This window comes from Aedes aegypti, chromosome 3 (genome assembly GCF_002204515.2).
Source record: "Aedes aegypti strain LVP_AGWG chromosome 3, AaegL5.0 Primary Assembly, whole genome shotgun sequence".
NCBI classification, from domain to species: domain Eukaryota; kingdom Metazoa; phylum Arthropoda; class Insecta; order Diptera; family Culicidae; genus Aedes; species Aedes aegypti.
In genome coordinates this window covers 39744420-39764444 of record NC_035109.1, presented here as the reverse complement: position 1 = coordinate 39764444, position 20025 = coordinate 39744420, and the positions used below count along the sequence as shown (strand labels likewise).

Genomic DNA, 20025 nt, shown 5'->3' with positions numbered 1-20025 from the left:
CGTCGAAAAGCATGAAGCTCCAACTAAACGCCAAGTGCTTCGTACGATTATGTCCATTTTTGATCCGCTAGGATTGATCGCGCATTACACTGTGCATGGAAAAATCATCATGCAGCGGATTTGGAGAACTGGAGCAGATAGGGACGAAGCAGTTACCGGACAAATCCTGGAAGATTGGAAAAGATGGAGCAGCTTACTGGAGAAAATAAGTGAAGTTCGTGTTCCAAGGTATTTTTTCCTTAGCGGCGGAGCAACGCCGAGCTGTGAGGGAATCCATGTTTTCGTCGATGCAAGCGAGGGAGCGTACGTCTGCGTAGCATACCTTCGATAAACGTACGGTGAAACCTCGCGATAGCCATTAATAGCAGCAAGAACGAAGGTAGCGCCCTTAAAACCTCTTTCTATACCACGGTTGGAGCTGCAAGCTGCTCTTCTCGGAGCGAGATTGTTGGACAGCATCCTCAAGTCATTAACAATACCTATAGCTGTTCGATACTTATGGTCAGACTCAACAACCGTGCTTGCTTGGCTGAGGTCCGAAACCAGACGCTATCACCAGTTTGTCGGATTCCGAATAGGAGAAATTTTAAGCACAACCACTGTAGATGAATGGCGCAAGGTTCCGTCCAAGGTAAATGTGGCTGATCAAGCGACCAAGTGGAGAGATGGACCTAGCTTTAATCCCGAAGACTGGTGGTACACAGGACCGAGTTTTCTACGACAACCTGGCAATAATTGGTTGATTGAGAATGCCGAAACGTTTACAACGACGGAAGATCTACGTAACGTATTTCTTCATCATCGTGTAATGCCAGATCCACTCATTGATGTTGACCGGTTCTCCAAATGGGCACGACTGCACAGAGCGGCAAGCTACGTAGTACGGGCAGTCAAGCTTTTCCTAGGATTGACAGCAAACGGTCTGGTAACACAGCAGGAATTGCAGAAGGCCGAATTTCTGATATTTCGACAAGTTCAGATGCAGGAATATCCAGACGAATATGCTACGCTTACTTACAACAAGAACAATCCAGATAAGGAAGCGAAGCAAATCTGCAAGTCTAGTACAGGTATGTTCCGTTTTTATCAACACGATCGGCAATTTTCAGTTGACAAAAACGGAACCGTGACAAAAACGGAATAATTTTCTTAGACAAAATATTTTACAAAATTTGAAAATAAAATTGCAGTTTGGTCAGGATAGTACACATTTTCATCATATAAATGCACAGTATTGATGTTTAGGAGCTGTAAGGAACAGATTTACATTATTCATTCTTATAGGTTCGTAATGAAAGTTGATTGCCGACTCCCATCAATCAATATGATTTTGAAATAAATCATTAATAGTTTTAGTTTTCTTGGTTAGGATTTCAATAAATGTAATATGTAATATTAAAACGATAATTACATAAGTGTCCTTTGCATCATGAGGTGCGTAATATTTGTAAAAATTACTACAAGTAAATGGGTCGAGCTGATCATCGTTTTTTTTCAAGATAGATTAAACAAGAAACAAATACTTTTTCTACTATTCATCCTTTCCTTCTGCTTCTTCTTCTTTTTTATGGAATTACATCCCAACTTAGGAAGAGCCTTCTTCTTAGCTTAGTGTTCTTATGAACACTTACGCAGTTATCAACTGAGAGCTTTTTTGCCAAGGTAAATTTTTTGCATTTTTGGTAACACCCAATTGGCGATTAAATGTGGAGTTATGTTGCAAAAATTTTGCAAACTGAACTATATATTTACGGTTTCCTGTGCTTTGAATAGCCAAAATCTTATCAGTAAAATAATTGTGGTGATCTTGCTTCTAAGGTTATTACTACCAACTTTGATAGTGATGCACTAATCGTCAATCTAGAACAGCGCCATGCAATCTCCCATACATAACGACAGATTAGTTTTCAGGTGTTTTTCCAGAACAAACACCATTCCATTGGATTTATATAGAAGTTTATCAAAAACACAAAAGCAGAACACTAGAAGAAAATTCCAGTGTTCCATCCCTGGATCAATGGACAGTAGGGCGATGAAGAATGAGTTTTCAATATGGAATGATAAGTTTCTACTTACATTACAGTACTAGTGTGTTTGGAACATTTCTCAAAATTACTCCATAGTAATTTCCATACAAACCTACATTGTCTTTAGGCCACCTTTAAATCAGCACCTAGAAAGCTGAAAATTTCACAGAACACTATTTTTATGGTAAGGATAATAAGTAACACATGGGAGATTGGATTTACAAACATTTTCAAATTTTTAACCATCCTAATGGAAAGCTATGTGTGTGTGTGTATTCCATGCTACTTTGCTTTTGCAGATAGCTTTAGTCCAAGAGTTAGAAGGTGATAGCTCTATTGCAGATCCAGTGACCCATTTCAGAATGGTTGGAGAGACACTTCCATTCAGAAGTGACTTTCACTTACAATAAGCCCCGCATGTATGCATTACCGTAACCAAATAGATAATGATAATACAAACATACTTCCAAATTCTAAAATATGCTTTTTAGAATTGGCTCGTATTTAGTATATCAAAGCAGCAATCATAGTCACAACATTCTCACGGAATTTATCCAAGTCATTACCATGGCAACCTCGTACTAAACGCCTCACTGCTCTTTTTTCATCTATGGCATGCAAGTATGGACCGATGTACGAGTTCACTAATCTGACGTATGAGCGGTGCCAAATTCACTCGTTGCCATGGTCACGTAAATAACACGGCACCGCTCAAACGTCAACGGGTGAACTCGTGCACTGGTCCATTCAGCTAACGGAAAACAACACGGTTCATTTTCTCAACATTGTGATGATAAGCATACGCAAATATCATTTCACAAAACAAAGTTTTCTTCAATATATGTCAGGTGGCATAGTACCACCAGAAAATTATATCTTATAATCACTGGCTGAAATGAAAATATCGCTGAGTCGTAAAACCCGTGACAACCATCCCTGGATCAATGGACAACTATAGATCGAAAATAACCTTTCTTAGCTAAATCACTCCCAACGATTATATTCCGATCGTATCACTCGCTTGTAGTGAATCCGAGACCACTACTTTCCCACCCATGGGCGAATATGGGCGTGGCCGGCAATGGAAGCTTTCATGTCTTTTCAAGTCTGAACTCCTATCGGATGGCTATTCATTCCTAAATAGTCCTCCATAAGCAATTGGAATAACTTTGAAAAAGCAAAAAAAAATGACAGCTCTCGGTATGCAATCTACGAATTACTCCGTTACTACGCAACGCAACGCAAAGCAAGAAGTTTATCAAAATATACAAAAGTGTACAAACTCTAGAACAAGCATTATCAAATTAGAATGTTTTGGTAAGAAACTCTTTTGTAAAGTTTTATATCGTCTTTGAAATTTGTACTGGGAATCGATGATTGTGGCTGATTCGTGATGGTGTGGCTGATTGTGGAATTGAAGAAAATCACTCGGTTTTGTACTGACATAGCTGAAAAAGTATCAGCATACTTTCCGCATGTAAGTGCAAGTAGCTATACTTCCTGAATCAATGTTACTTAAGATGACTGAGTTTTATCACTTTGAAATTGCAAGCTGCAAAATCAACATGGCTGCCAAAACGAATGACGGGCTAATTTGCCGTAAGACTCCTAATAAACCTTTCAGTCTCCATGTGGGGAATGGTTCATGTCTGCTCAAAGATCAAGATACCAGTAAATTTTGGATGGCAACGTGCGTGACGTGGGAACGTCCAGTATCAACAGTTTCTGAAATTGTCAGCCATTTCAGACCTTTACCCTCTTCCTCGATGCAAACTTGTTCTATGGAGATTTCTAAATTCTCTATAGATTGCTTAGTTTTGCTGAAACTCCTCCCCTACCCTTTGGAACAGTATCTTATCAATGGCTGTTAGATATATTTGTCCAATTCTATCGAGTTTAGGAGATAGAAGAAAGTGTCTGAAATAGGGCACTTGCAGCCTTTGTTTAGTGTGCCCAACGTACCCCTTTGATTTTGCCGGGAAACGTTTTGTAACGTGTTTTCCGTTTCAAACCGTTACTCAGCAAAATCAAAAGGGGCTTCATTACTATCAAATTTACATAGAAAATTCTATGATGCCATGTTATATAAGAAAAACGGAGAGGTTACTGCAACTCTCTTAAGTACGTATTCTACTAATCACAAATTCTAGTTGTTGCTAGGACGTGGCCAGAGCAACTCTCGATTGTTAAAGGATGGGTCAATCAACAGACCATGCTAAGTTTGAAAACTATAATTGATCAGTGGATAAGAATTATTGAATATATATGGCTTAACACCTACCTAACATATTGAATCGTATATGGCCTAACACCTACCATGTATCGTAGGTGCTCAACATCAACATAATGTAGAAAATTTAACTCTTAGGCTATTGAAAAGCGTTTAAATTGCTTAAAAATAAGTATTTAGTTAACATTCTACACATTTTGAAAATGAAAAAAAAAATTTTGTGTGTTGATAAAAACGGAATAATTTGTTGACGAAATCGGAACGTGACAAAATCGGAGCTTGACAAAATCGGAACGTGATAAAAACGGAACATACCTGTACATTGTTCAAAATGTCTCCAATGCTAGATTAGGATGGTGTGATCAGGATGAACAGTCGTATAATAGCGGCGCCAAGGGTAACTAAGGATGCGAAGTACCCGATTCTTCTTCCAAAAGATCATCGGGTATTGATTGAAAATTACCACGAACGCTTTCTTCACGGAAACATCGAGATTGTTCTTAACGAATTACGGCAGCGCTTCAGAATTCCGCAGCTTCGCACAGTTATCGCGAAAATAAGTAAGCAGTGTCAACATTGTCGAATACGGAAGACATCTCCGCAGACACCGATTATGGCTCCATTACAAGAAATTTGACTAACCGCATTCATAAGGCCATTCACACACACTGGAGTGGACTACTTTGGTCCAATTCTAGTGAAAGGCCGGTTTGCTACTGACAAGAAAAGGAATCGCCTATCTCGATGCGTGGAAAATTTCTCCTAAGAAATGGTCAAGAAAATCACATTTTTCTGATCGCAGTACGCAGTTGAGAAGAAATGTCACTTCAAAGGGGGCTCTCTGTAGGAAATTTCTTGACCCTTTCAATCAAGGAATTTCTTTACTTTTCTTGAGCGAAACAGCATACTTAGCTGAAGCAAGGACGCAGCTCGATCAAACGCTGGATCGCACTGTTTACGTGCCTGTCAGTCAGGGCAGTCCACCTCGAGGTTGTTCACGGCCTGTCTACACAGTCGTGTGTCATGGCTATACGACGGTTTGTGGCGCGAAGAGGCTCACCATTCCTCCTCAAACCGTCGTTCTGAGCGGACCACAAGAGCCAATCAAAAAACCAGTCGAGTGTAGTGAAGCATTTTCAAACCGCGTGCGCGAAAACTTTTTTCCAAATTTAAATCTCTATCTCCATTTTATATTTCCTTTAATTAATAGTTTTATTTTTCCACAAATTTGATAATAAGTACATAGAAGAGAGAAAAATCGGCCAATAAGTGTTAGTTTATAAGTTGTGAATAGAAATAAAAAAGAGAAAGATTAGTGTAAGCTAGGTTAAGAAAAAAAAGTGAAAGGGAGGAACGCCAGCTGTATGTTGGCTGAATCCTAACATGGACACCACACGAACAGACGACCCAAAACTACCACCAGACAAAGGTAAGGAATGGATGGAGACCAATTTACCCAACACAGACGATGAAGACCTATTCGCCGGATTTTCCGAACAAGAACAGACACCAACACAACAAGAAAACCACCAACGGAAACGACGAGACAACGACACACACCTAGACAAACAAACAAAGCAGTTAAAAAAATCACAACCACACACACAACTCAGCACCAGATCACAAACACAAAAACAAATAAAAAATTCAACAGATAACCTAACCTCAAACACCACAAACGCAAAATCAAACAACCAACACATTAACAATGACCGAACAATCTGGATTCAAAACAACCAACATGATGTACTATTCATCGAACCTATTTCAATCAAGGAAGGAGAAAAATTACTCGAACCAATGGAAGTGGGGAAATTTCTCCACGACACAGGACTAGACCAATTCACAGAACTCAAAAGAGCAGGGCAATACCGATACAAACTAATTTACAAAAAACCAAAAGACGCTGAAAAGCTACTAAACGCGACACAACTACTCAAAAACAACAATTACAGAGCATTCATTCCAAGAATGCTACTGGAAACAACAGGCATAATCAAAAATGTACCGATATCACTCACAGAAAAAGAAATCTATCAAAACACAATCTCTGACAAAAAAATCACAAAAATCGAAAGAATCAAAAGACGAAAAGACCCGAAAGACCAAAAATCAGAATTAATTAACACTCGATCCATCAAAGTTACCTTTGAAGGACCAGAACTCCCGCGAACTGTTTCGATCTACGGTGTCATTGAAAAACCCGAAATTTACATTTACCCGGTAAGAATATGCACAAAATGCTGGCGACTAGGGCACAAAGACACGGCTTGTAAGGGGAAAAAAACCTGCATTAAGTGTGGTCAACAAGAAACTGACAAACACACAGAATGCGACAAGACTCAAAAGCGAATCTGTAGGAATTGTGGTGGGAATCACCTTCCTACCAACAAAGAATGTCCCGAAAGGGTTAGGATGGAACACATAAATGTAGCAATGACCATAAATAAAATGACCTTCCAAGAAGCCCAACAGCTTTACCCCAAACACACCCTACAAACCTCCAACAGATTCGCTTTGTTAGAGTCTACCGTTGAATTCCCACAGTTGGAACAACCCAGTATGACAAAAACAAAGTTCAGACAAGTCAACCAAACAACATCTAAAAAACTTGACTACAGAGGAATCATTCGCAATATCACAAACAATGACACAGAAAGTAAACCCAAAACCAAAACAGAAACACACAAAAACACCTTTCCGACTGTTGACACTTATCCCGAACAAGTACACGTAATTGAGAACAATCCACATAAAGTAACTGAACCAGAAAAACTTCAAACAGAACAAGAAAACCTAACAAAACAACTCCAAAACATCATCGAGAAAATTACAAACAAAACTAATGACAACAAACTGGATTCAGACTTACTCCTTATTGAAATAGCTTCAATGATACAGAACCTAATACATTTGACGAAATCACGTAAAACCAGTAACACCTAAAATTTAATCATGGATAATTGCTTTTTAAACGATCTAAATATATCTCAACTAAATATACATAGTATAAGACCTCTTCATAAAAGAGAAACAATAAAAACCTACCTTAAAACTAATGACATACATATATTCTTACTTCAAGAGACTTGGCTTAAGCCAGATGAGAAATACAAATTTCTCAACTATCAATTCATTAAAAACTGTAGGCCAGACGGCTACGGTGGCACCGGAATTTTAGTACACTCTACGTTGATATACGAAGAAATAACAATCCCAGACATAAAACTTGAAATGACAATAGTAAAAATTAAAAACCTTAAGCAACCAATAATATTCATCTCGCTATATCTACCCCCAGACACACCAATAACAGAAATCAAAGAACCACTCGAAAAACTTTTTAACTACATCGAAAACAGTACCGTTCCAGTATTTTTAGGAGGAGATTTGAATGCTCATCATTCAACATGGGATAAAATTTCAAACAAAACTGACAGAAGAGGAGAGCTAATAAGTGAATTACTAGGAAATCATGACGTCATATTCTTGAACACTGGAGTCGCAACCAGGTGGGAAGACATAAATAACAATTCTTCAGCAATAGATTTAACAATCACAACACCAGACCTAGGACCAATAACAAGTTGGGAGACCAGTTCACAAGATTTAGGAACAGACCATAAACTTATAGAATGCCACATTATACAATATAACAAATTCAACAACCATGCACAAAAGACAATTATTAGCAAAAATAAAGCAATAGAAAACCTTAACCAAATTGACCCTAACACTCTCACAAATGTTGAAGACCTTAACAAAGAAATAAACAACGCAATGAAAAAAGCAACATATGATATATACCCAAATAGTAAGAAAAAAATAAAACCTTACTGGAACGAAAACATTAAAAAGCTCTACGAAATAAAAAACAAGAAACACATAGAATTCAGGAACAATTTAACTCTAGCTAACAAACACGAATTCAAAAAAGCAGAATTAAACTTCAAAAAGGCTTTGAAGAAAGAAGTATTTGAATACAGAGATAAAATGTTAAATGAAATAAATGAACAGACCAATGTAAACCAAATGTGGAAAATTGTCAGGTGTGTAAGTGGCAATTTCAAACATAAAGAAAACTCTGAGATAATTAACAACAAGGAACTTGCAACAAAGTTCATTGAACTCAACTTCAAGGAAGAGGCAATGACAAACCATTCTCATTCAAACACTAACTACGACGTAGAAGAAGAAATTTACGTTGAACCATTAAAAATAGAAAATATGATTAAAACAATCCGAGAAAGAAAAGACACTTCGGCCGCAGGAGCAAATAGGTTATCGTATTATTTCTTGAAAAACATCAATTTAAAGCTTTTAACTAAAATATTAGAATTAACCAGTCAAGTTTGGATGAATGAAAAAATACCAGAAGAATGGTTATTAATCAAAATAATTCCAATATTAAAACAAGGTAAAGATAAGCTTAAAGAATCATCGTATAGACCAATCGCTTTGATAAACATAAACTTGAAACTAATAAACTGTGAAATTAAAAAACGATTAAACAAATACTTAGAGATTGAAAATCTAATACCCAGCTTATCATACGGATTTAGAAAAGGTTACTCGGCAATTAATTGTATCAACCATATAAACTCAATTATAACAGAAGCAAAGAGACAGAAACAAATTGTAGCAACTATTTTCTTAGACCTCACAAAGGCATTTGACTCAGTAGACATAAACATCTTATTAAATAAATTAGATAACCTACGAATTCCTAGGAAAATCACAACTTGGTTAGATCTGTACCTAAAAAACAGGAAAATAATAATACAAACAACACAAGGAGACATAATTCAAAATACCAACAAAGGGTTACCACAAGGTTGCCCCCTCTCACCACTATTGTTTAATGTTTATACAAGAGAACTACATGATATAAATACAGACAAAGTAATTTTCATACAATTTGCAGACGATTTTTCTATTACAATAATTGGAGAATCAATAGAAGAAGTAGAAACAACATCAAACATAATTTTAGAACAAATCAAGAGTAAACTGGCATCAATCAAAATAGATATCAACCCGGAGAAATCCGCTGTCATTTTATTCAACTCAAAACTAAATGACAAAATAAATATTAGAATAAACAACGTACAAATAGTACAAAAAGAAATACATAAATATCTAGGATACATTCTGGATTACAAACTTTCACACAAAGCACACATAAATTATGTAAATGATAAAGTTAAAAAAAGATTGAATGTAATTAAAATGATATGTAAGAAAAACAAAGGTGCTCACCCTAAAACAGCACTAAAAATCAACAAAGCAATTATAAGATCACAAATTGACTACGGATTAACATTATACGGTGGAACAGCGAAAACCAACTTAGCTAAACTAAACTCTTCGTTTAATACTTCATTAAGGACGTGCCTTAGATTGTTGAAATCAACACCCATAAATGTACTATACGCTGAAGCAGGAGAATTACCAATCAAATATAGGGCTAGATGGCTAGCCAAAAAAGAAGCAATCAATACCTTTTTCCATGATAAACCAATTGTACAAATAATTTCAAAATTCTTGGAACTAGATGATTTACCTAAATGCTATACATTCTTGGAGTGCATAATTTTCGAAAACAACTATTTAATAATAATAACCAACAACAAAACTGAAAGTACAAATACTATTGAACTAAATGAATTAATAAAGACCGAAATTCCTGGGGTAAAAAGCCAAGATATGAACAACACTGCCATAAAAATAATAACAATAAACTATCTAAATCAAAAATACGATCAATTTCACAAAATATATACAGACGGTTCTAAAACAGCGAATGCTTGCGGAATAGGTAATGGTACGAACAAAAAAATGAAAAAATCAAATGTAAAGTCAATAACGCGATGTCAATTATGAACGTAGAACTAATGGCTATAAGTACAGCTATAGACATAATTAATACCAAAGATACAAACAATTTTGTGATTTGCTCAGATTCAAAATCTGCACTGATAAGTATAAAAAATAAAAACACTGATGATAACTTCATTATAACGGATATTAGAAATAAAATAAACAAAACTAAGAAAACTATAAACTTTCAATGGGTACCGGCTCATAAAGGTATAATAGGAAATGAAATAGCAGACACCCTCTCTAAAGAAGGATGTACTAACGAACAGATGATTCACACAAGAATACCACTCAAGGACACAACTAATTTAGCGAAAATAGAAACACTAGAAGAATGGACACAAGAATACATCACAACTTCGACAGAAAAAGGAGTTAAACATTACAATCCTATGCCAAAACCTACCTTCAAACCGTGGTTTGATAAACTTGAACTGGATACAATACAAATAGTTACAATAGGGAGATTAAGAACATTCCATACCTTATCAAAAGAAAAACTGTATTTATGGAAATTAACACAAGACGACAAATGCGATATCTGTGGGGTTAAAGAGGACTCCAGCCATGTCTTACTACACTGCACAAAATATTCACAATCAAGAATGCAATACAAAATACTAACTGAACACGATAACATAGAAACATTACTTGACCAAGCTGGCGCTAATAACTATCGAGAAATTTCAAAATTCGTTCAAACAAATAACATAACAATATAATAACTAACACCAAACAGAGCGATTTTTCTCTTTGACAGTACAACTACAGTAGTTTACCGACTAAATTGGATCGGTACAATCTATTAATTAACCGAAAAAAAAAGATTGATAGAGATTTCGATCGCATTAAGTAAATTTAAGGGACGATGGAGATGCCCTAATCATATGCTTCATGATTTGACAACACTTGGCAGTATAGACTCACAAAAGTCTCGCCATCAGAGGAGGAGAAGAAGAAGAAGAAGAGGCTCACCAGCAACGTTCTGTTCAGATAATGGAACTAACTTTATTGGAGCCAGCAGCCTACTGAAAACACAACTTCGGACGATCAATAACGACTGTGCTCTGACATTCACGAACTCTCACACGAGATGACTGTTCAACCCTCCTCTAGCACCCCACATGGGAGGGTCATGGAAGCGCATGGTAAGGTCTGTTAAGACAGCTATGCAAGCAATCGCGGACCATCCACGGCACCCAAGCGACGAGGTCCTAGAAACAATAACGGTTGAAGCGGAATCGATCGTCAACTCAAGACCGCTTACGTATATCCCACTGGACAATACGGAACAGGAGGCTCTATCACCCAACCAGTTCCTGCTCTATGGAACCCAGGGCATCAACCAACCAGGGCGCGACATGCTGGTGGACACCACGACCTTGAGGGACAGCAGGAAGCTGGCGCAGCACTTGGTGGATACATTATGGAAGCGCTGGGTACATGAATATCTACCCACACTCACGCGACGTACAAAGTGGTTCCGGCCAGTAAGGCCGATAAAACCAGGCGATCTGGTAATCGTTGTAGAGAAAGGACGACGGAATGGTTGGCTGCGAGGACGTGTTGTGGAGGTCGTAAAAGAACGAGACGGTCAAGTTCGCAAAGCAATGGTGAAGACGTCGAAGGGTATCATCAACTGACCTGCGACGAAATTGGCACTATTGGAAGTGCAAGAAGCAGTTCGTGGACCAGAAGCAGAAAAGGGTCGGACCATACCGAAGCTACACGGGGTGGAGGATGTTGGCGAACCCACTGTGCAGGTAACGCCAGCCGATGAGTGAGCTTCAGATACGCTCCAATCAGAAAAAAAAGTGAAGTTTCGTAATAGCTGTCAGCTCGACAAACGTCACTGATATGGGTAGGACGAGGAGGTGATCAATTTGTGAGAAGAGCATAAGGCAGAACAAAGCTATTATTATAAGCAGCAGGTTGCAAACTACAATAGCAAATTACCATAAAATAATCATTACTTGTGAATTTGAACCCATTTTTTTCACTAGTTGGAAGAATTACGTGAATTGTAGGTAGTACTGAATTATTATTACACTCTGCATAAATTTCTGAATGTGAATTTTTTAATCAGATCCAAGAACACAAGCATACCCACTAGACCTATTCATATTTTCAAGAATGTCGGGAAATCAACCAGTCAACCAATATTTAGATTTTTCATGTTAAAATGAACTTCTGGTCGAAATTTCAATCAATTTGGAAGAAAAATAGGTGTGCTTCAAATCAATTATGTATTTTTAGGATAATTTCAAGCTATAAAAAATCATAACTACCGAACGGAACACCAAAAATTATTGGAAATACCTCTACACAGTTGATTCAATTCTACGAACTTTTGTCGAACACGATTTTAAGATTGGAGCAAGTTTTAACATAGTTTGGTTGAGGTTTGTGCTTCGAGGTTCTTGAAAATCACTATTTTTAGGAAGTGTTTTCTCTAAAAACATACCTGTATGAAAATTTAGGATTTTTATCTTCCAGAACATGATGACTACACATATTTATAGCTCAATCCCGTTGAAAGTTATAAGTTATCTTACGAAAATAAATTGTAAAAAATAGTAACTTAGGAAGCACATATGTGAATCCGCTGTGGGGAGCAAAGAGCACCATCGTGAGCTTTGTGGAATGTAAAAAATAAACACGTTAGCACTGCTTTTTCTCAGTCGATGATGATGATTGTTTTCAAATCGTTCTGAATGGGCAATGAAATGCGATCAAAACAATCATCAATCGGAAAGAAAAAGCAATGCTAACTTGTTCAATTCATTCATTCGTCGGTACATGTGTCATGCGTGATTTAACTATCATCAGGTTGCGATGCAGTGCTCGATCTTGGGGCATTTTTTGTAATTTATTGCCTTAGGTAACATGTAAGCTGTAAATGGTTAATGAATTCATAGCTTCACAATGTTCGATTCCCGTTGACTATGGTCAGAAAAAATAATGTCAATGTGTGTTTTTCATACCATATATATTCAAAAACTGTGATTTCCGGGTACTGCGGAAAACAAATCTCGATCAAACAATGTTAAAACTCAATTTGATCTTATTAGCGTGTTCGACAAACTTGAACAGAATAGAATTAGCTTTCAAGTAGTGGTAATAGCAAGTGGTTTTGATTTTCCAAATGCTAGTTATGATTTTTCAAACCTTGATATACACTGAAATCAGCAGAAAACCGATTTGTTTACATTTTGGACTTGAGGCCTTTTCAATTGTTGGTCTTGATTTCCCGAAAACTGAGCCCATATTTTAATGGATGTATCCGTAAATCAAACTACACTGTTAGACGGTTGTTAGGGAAGTAAAAATGTATTAACGTAGAAAACCTTAGCCTACTATGATTGATTTGCGCCGGTCTGGACGCATGGCACCTACTTGTTCCGACAGTAGATACCGTGGTTTCTGCCTTACTACGGTCCCTTGGATCGATGGTTACAGTCGCCTCTCCACATCTCGATATCGAAGGGATCATCGAGATAGGGACAAAGAACAAAGAACAAATTTTTGATGAATACTAGATTGAAAAACACTCCGTTGCCAAGAAAGTAATACACAAACAGACGTCATTTTGTGCTTCTAATTTATTTTGAATCCCAAAACTTTGGTCTAGTAAACTTTGATATTGGTTATATCGACATACGGAGAGAAAATTGACAACAAGAAATCAACAGAAACACATCGAGATAGGGAGATATCGAGATAAGGAGGATATCGAGATATGGAGAGAGAAAATGTATGCAGACTGAAGGGACCTATACTAGATGTACTTTAATATCTAGTTATGGAGAGTTGACTGTAAGAGCTATTCACAGTTTGTAGCGATGTGTTACAATTGGAATACAGGCGAAAATATTCGAAAAAAAAAAGTCGGTACAAGTGATTTCATTTATACCTGTTGAACAATCAGTATTTAGTGAGCTGTAACATTTTGCAGTCTGACTGTATAAAGTAATGTAACATTATGTGGACTTCGATTCAAATTCTAAAATCGACCAGGCTGAACTATACAAACTTATAATGGCAACATTGCGTGTCCAATCCAGATGTTATTCGTAATGAAGGTATTGACAGCTGACAACAAGTGAATAATAATTCTGCTCACAACGAAAGTTCCCTTCATTCATCCAACCTGCCAGCCATTACACCGCAGACGTGTTTCCGCTTTTAAATGTCTCACCTTCATTACACCCCAGTCGTAGGCTATTGATTGAGAGTGGAAAATTTTATCAAGAACACACAATTTGAGTAAACATATTAATACGTCCAGACAGGACAAGCGTGGAGAAGGCCTTTTATTAGAACAACCACAAAGTGGTTGTCCTTGAGAACATTTTTTTTTTGGGAAGCAACTCAAAAGGGTGTTTTGCTGCGCTACCAAATTCTCCTCCTCAACTCTTTCTGTTTATCTGTCTTGAATTTTACACCGAAAACAGATGATGCAGGTGGTTTCGTAACAGGAGAAACGCCTACCGTTCGAATATTGTTCTAATCAAAGCAGTCCAGTTTTGCTGCAAGCAAGGTCATTTTGTTTCACCAAAGAGCTTCTTACCTTTTTCGATTCCGAGCGCTGCAATCATCCAATTCGGGAAACTTCAGCAAGAAACAAAATCGATTTTCTTTTCGAATAAAAATCACTTTTTCTCCTGCTACGTAGATAAACACAGTTCGCACATGAAAAACACTTTCAATTGATTAGCCCTTGCCAACGAAGACTTCAATCTTTCTCGCCCAAGCACAATTTCTCTTCACAGCTTTTCTTCTTCAGACCCCCAAAGGCAAATTCTTCCACCGAGAAAATCGTTTCCACATTCGTAATCAAAATTCGCTTCCAACACCTCGAGAAAATCACCCATCGAAGCAGGCGATCAAGACGACAGTCGCCATTGTGTTTCCACCGACGAGAACAAAAACAAATCGCTCCTCCTTCAGTCCCAACTTTTTTCTTTCTTCTGGCTTTCGGTTCCGACCGACTTCAGGATCGTCAGATTTTTCGCTGCTCTGGGTTCACATTTTCGCCTTTTTCCTCCAAGAATACACAAAAACGGCGTTGTACCGAAATCGAGGCACCACAAAGATGGAATCGAATCGAATGAATTTTTCGCGAGCTGATGACTGCACTTTTTTCGTCGTTACGTTTTTTCAACAAAAACTACGCCTCACACACGGAACCGTTTCGAGTCACTGTCGATCACGTAGTGTCCGAGCGGATAAAACAAGAAGAGCGATGCGCTCCACTCATCAGCGGAACAAGGATGGGTTTGCGTGCGTTGTTTTGAGCGTTTTCTCGAAAACTTATTCAAATAGTCTCAAGTCAAAAAAGTGAATAAACTTACTTTATTGATCCTACGTGTTTCGCAGACGAAATTCCACTTGTTCCGCTCCTACCCAACTAGATTTTTCACTTTTAGAACGTTTAATTTCCGAATTTACAAAACGACGAAAGTAAGATTTTCAACTTTCGCAACCTAATCACTACTTTCGCCGCCCCGCTGTATAGAGAGACAAAGTGACTTAACCACGAATCAAAACAAAACACTACTTGAGCCGATTTTACACTGGTAGAAAAACGTCGAAAGTAACTGTATGAAACGGCTTATCATTTTGTTATAATTATTTTTGTTGAAATTATTAGAAACTACCTAGTTTCTGAACGCGATCTGATTGTATGCAAAATTTGAGCGATGTACACGGCGAAAAAATGTTAAAAAGGTGATTCATTTTAAAACAGTTTTAGAAGACCGGTTTTGATTCTTCTGAATTAGTTTTTTCAAAACCGTTCGAAAGTTACTTACGTCGATTTGAAAAAGTAATCGAGTTTTGATGGCCGGTACGCTGATCATAAGTACTGTGCAAAAGGATAGGACAAGAAACGGTCAAGGAATAGACCAATCCAGTTGCCTGCGTAGTAGTGCAATGTTGACAAAATTTTCTTTGTTTGCTGTGAGAACTGTCAAAACATTGCTTTTGTTTGCTGTGAGAATCCAAATATAAACAGAATTGCTGCAAAACAACCACTTCCTTGTTGGCCTGCCGTTGACTGAAAGCTCAATAACGTCAAACAAACATCGATACGTTTTCATTCTGAGGAAATCGCCTTGTGTAAGATTGATTGTGCGTTGGTGTTCGTGGCAGTTTGCTTGGGGACCTCTATGATCCTGCTACCGAAATTACTTGAGCTGTACGCTGCTGAGAAGTAGAGCTGATTTCATAACGTTGGTAACGCCTACTGTACAAATCAAATGGAGCTGTCACTTTTCCTTACGGAAAAATGTGCCGCTCAATTATTCCGCAAGTAAAAGTGACACTTTGCTCATACTGGATCAGCTGTCAAAATTACTTTGGTAAAAAAGAGAAATTTTACTTGAGCGCTTTACGTTTCAGGTGCATACTACGCATGAGACGGAAAGCGCAAAAACAAAAACAGTCAAAGTGACAGGTGGGCTGTCACTTCGCGTAGCTAGTGTAACGGCTGGTAACGCGTGGTAAGGGGTAGGAGACTTGGATCGTCATAAAAGGTGGGAATCCTAACATATTTTGTGGATTTTTACAAGGGGGGAATCTGCAAACAGATCCCCTGTGAAGGTAACTCAGGGAATGCGGAGATGACGCAACAACGACGACCTGCTAGTACCAGCTATGCATTGGACTTGAGCAATTCTTTTTTTGAACAGTGCATGGACATTACCCTTGGCCTCAGACCATATTTCCCCGGAATCTTCGGGGAGGGGCCTGTGCATATAGCACAACACGTGTTGCAGAAGTAGCCTAGGCAAACTGCTTCTCCTAGGCGACTTAAACAATGCTAAGCTAAGTATGCTGTTCCGCTCAAGAAAAGTAAAAATTTCTGCTCAAGAAATGGTCAAGAAATTTCCTACAGTGAGATCCATTTGAATTGACATTTCTTTTCAACTGCGTACTGCGATCAAAGAAAAATGCTTTTCTTGAGCATTTCTTGCAAGAAATTTCCCATGTATCAAGATAGGCCATTACTTTTCTGTTGAAGTGCATACTTCGCTTTACAAGGGACCAGCCTCGGCAGGGCTAATCCTCTGCAGCAAACTTGGGGTTCATTCACAAATTTCATAACGCAGAAAATAGCCATTTAAGACCCGCATAATTCTGAACCGTACGCTTACTGTTTGCAAAATTGTTTACAACCATTTGCGACAATATTTGGATGTTTTCGTATAACAGAAAAAAAACAATAAACTCACCCTTTCACGAACGGTTTTAACAGTTTGGTGAATTGTGATTGGGCAAACTACAATATGGGAAATAGGCGGTTAAGTTATGTAACCATTCAAAAACGCCGATTTTCCCGAACAAAATTTTACGTTCACAGTTTGTGTAATTGTCGATTTACTGTCCATTTTTGGTCCAATCCACTGTAAAGCAAACAGTCTTGATACAGGTTAACTATAAATTTGAAAGAAAACGAAGAACGTATGTGTAATTGTTGATTTACGGTAATGTGAAGTATTTCAACCCTTTGTTTCACTGTTCTGTTATAATTATACCATTATGGAAGCATTCATAAATTATCTAAATAAGAAATAATGAAACAAATAAAGACGCGTGGAAGAAACTGTGGTAACTTTCACTCGCAGAATCAAAATCAAAAGCGTCTGCTCGACGCAAAATCCGTTTATAAACTGAAGCTATAATAATCAAAGCTCAGCATGATCACGGCGCTGCGTTCTCGAAATGAAGAATCCACTCATACCACCATCCAAGAACCAGCATAGTCGGTCTCGTCATTTTCGATATTCTCGCTTCCCATTCAGGCGTTGCATGATAGTATGTGACGCGCCTTGCATTCTCGCACTCACCAATACTATCGAATAATGCACGTGGTCACATTCTATGAGCGTGACCACGAACCGATGGTGCAAAAGAAACGAAAGAAACCAAACCGAAGATGAGCTTTCGCCAGTTCATATGTCAAATCGAAAGCTCATCCCGAGTAGGCTTGGGCGTGTGCAATGATACACTCAGAGAAGTATTTTATCACAATTCGTACAACACACATTCTGTACACCACAATCGCTCCCTTCTCTACTCTCAACATCATTCAAAAGTATTAAGACCAGCAAAATACTACATGAATTTGATTTACCACAGGATTCGAACTTGTTGAAAATTATATACGTTAGTTCTAGGAATACAATTCAAAATGCAATCTTCAAGCAACTTTAATTCCAAACAAAACCAAAAACTAATCAAAATTTAATCCAAATTCCATCCAATTTATCGAAATAATCTAAAATCAACATAAGTCCAATTCAAATCGAATCCAAAACAATCCAAATCCAATTCAATCTAATTCCAAATCTAATCCAAATCGAATTCAAATCCAATCCAAATCCAATCCGAATTCAATCCAATTCAAATTCGAATCCATTCCAAATCCAATCCATATACAATTGAAATGCAATCTAAATCCAACTTAAAAATTTAAAGCATTTTCAATCAAAATTCAATCAACTCTAAATTAAATCTGAATCCAAGTCCAATCCATATCCAAATCCAAATCCAATCCGTATCCAAATCCAAGTCCAAACCAAATCTAATCCGAATCGAATTCAAATCCAATCCAAATCCAATCCGAATTCAATCCAAAACAAATTCAAATCTATTTGAAATCAGAATTCATTCACAAATACAACTCAAATACAATCTAAATCCAACTTAAACCAATAAAAAATAAAAGTACTTTCAATCAAAATTCAGTCCGAATCCAATCCAAATCGAATTCAAATCCAATCCAAATTCAATCCAAATCTAATTTAAATCCGAATCCATTCCAAATCTAATCCAAATAGTATCTGGATCCAATCGAAATACATTTCAAATACAATCTAAATCCAATTTAAAAATTTAAACCATTTTCAATCAAAATGGATCATTGAAGATAGTTTTTGACAGTGCTCACCGCATCAAAACAAAGGCGCCACTGTATGTGGGATTTAACATTGTGACAGCATTGCTGTTCGGTCAAACACACAAGGCTACGGTGGCGCTATCTATGCTTTACATAGCGGCCGTTTTGGTTGTTTAAATGATCCATTCAATCCACTAGAAATTCAATCCGAATCCAAATCAATCCATGTCCAAATCCAAATCCAAATCGAATTCAGATCCAATCCACATACAATCCGAATCCAATCCAAATCCAAATCTAATCCAAATCCAATCCAAATCGAATTTAAATCTAATCAAAATTTAATCCACATCCAATCCAAATCCAAATCTTATCCAAATCGAATACAAATTCAATTCAAATCCGAATCCATTCCAAATCTAAATCCAACTTAAAAATTTAAAGCATTTTCAATCAAAATTCAATCCACTCCAAATTTAATCCGAATTCAAATCCAATCCATATCCAAATCCAAAGCCGAACCAAATCTAATCCAAATCCAATTCAAATTCAATCGTCATCTAATCCAAATTTAAATCCAATCCAAATCCAATTTAAATAGTATCTGAGTCCTATTCAAATACTATTCATATAAATTATTTCAATTTATTCAACCTAAATCCACCTAAAATCAATCAAAATTTAATGCACATTCAATCAAATTTCAATCCACTCCAAGTCCATTCCAAAACGAATTCAAATCCAATCCGAATTCAATCCTAATCAAATTTAAATCCATTTAAAATCAGATTCCATTCCAAATCCAATACAAATAGTAATACAACTCAAAAGCAATCTAAATCCAACCTAAAAATTTAAAGCATTTTGAATCAAAATTCAATCGACTCCAAATTCAATCCGAATCCAAAACCAATCCATATCGAACTCCAAATTCAAATCCATATCCAAATCCAAATCCAAATCCAAATCCAAATCCAAATCCAATC

The 20025-nt window shown here is 37.1% G+C and overlaps 1 protein-coding gene across 2 annotated transcripts in view; it reads right to left on the bottom strand.

The window, feature by feature from the left end:
- Positions 1-15434, bottom strand: part of LOC5580273 (E3 ubiquitin-protein ligase RNF13) — a 64866-nt gene extending 49432 nt beyond the window's left edge. Inside the window, exon 1 of one of the 2 annotated variants that reach the window (XM_021853775.1) lies at positions 14708-15434. The gene's annotated coding sequence lies outside the window, so the exon portion shown is untranslated. The remainder of the gene's footprint in view (positions 1-14707) is intronic. The other variant, XM_021853777.1, reaches the window with a different exon arrangement.
- Positions 15435-20025: the final 4591 nt, after the last annotated feature.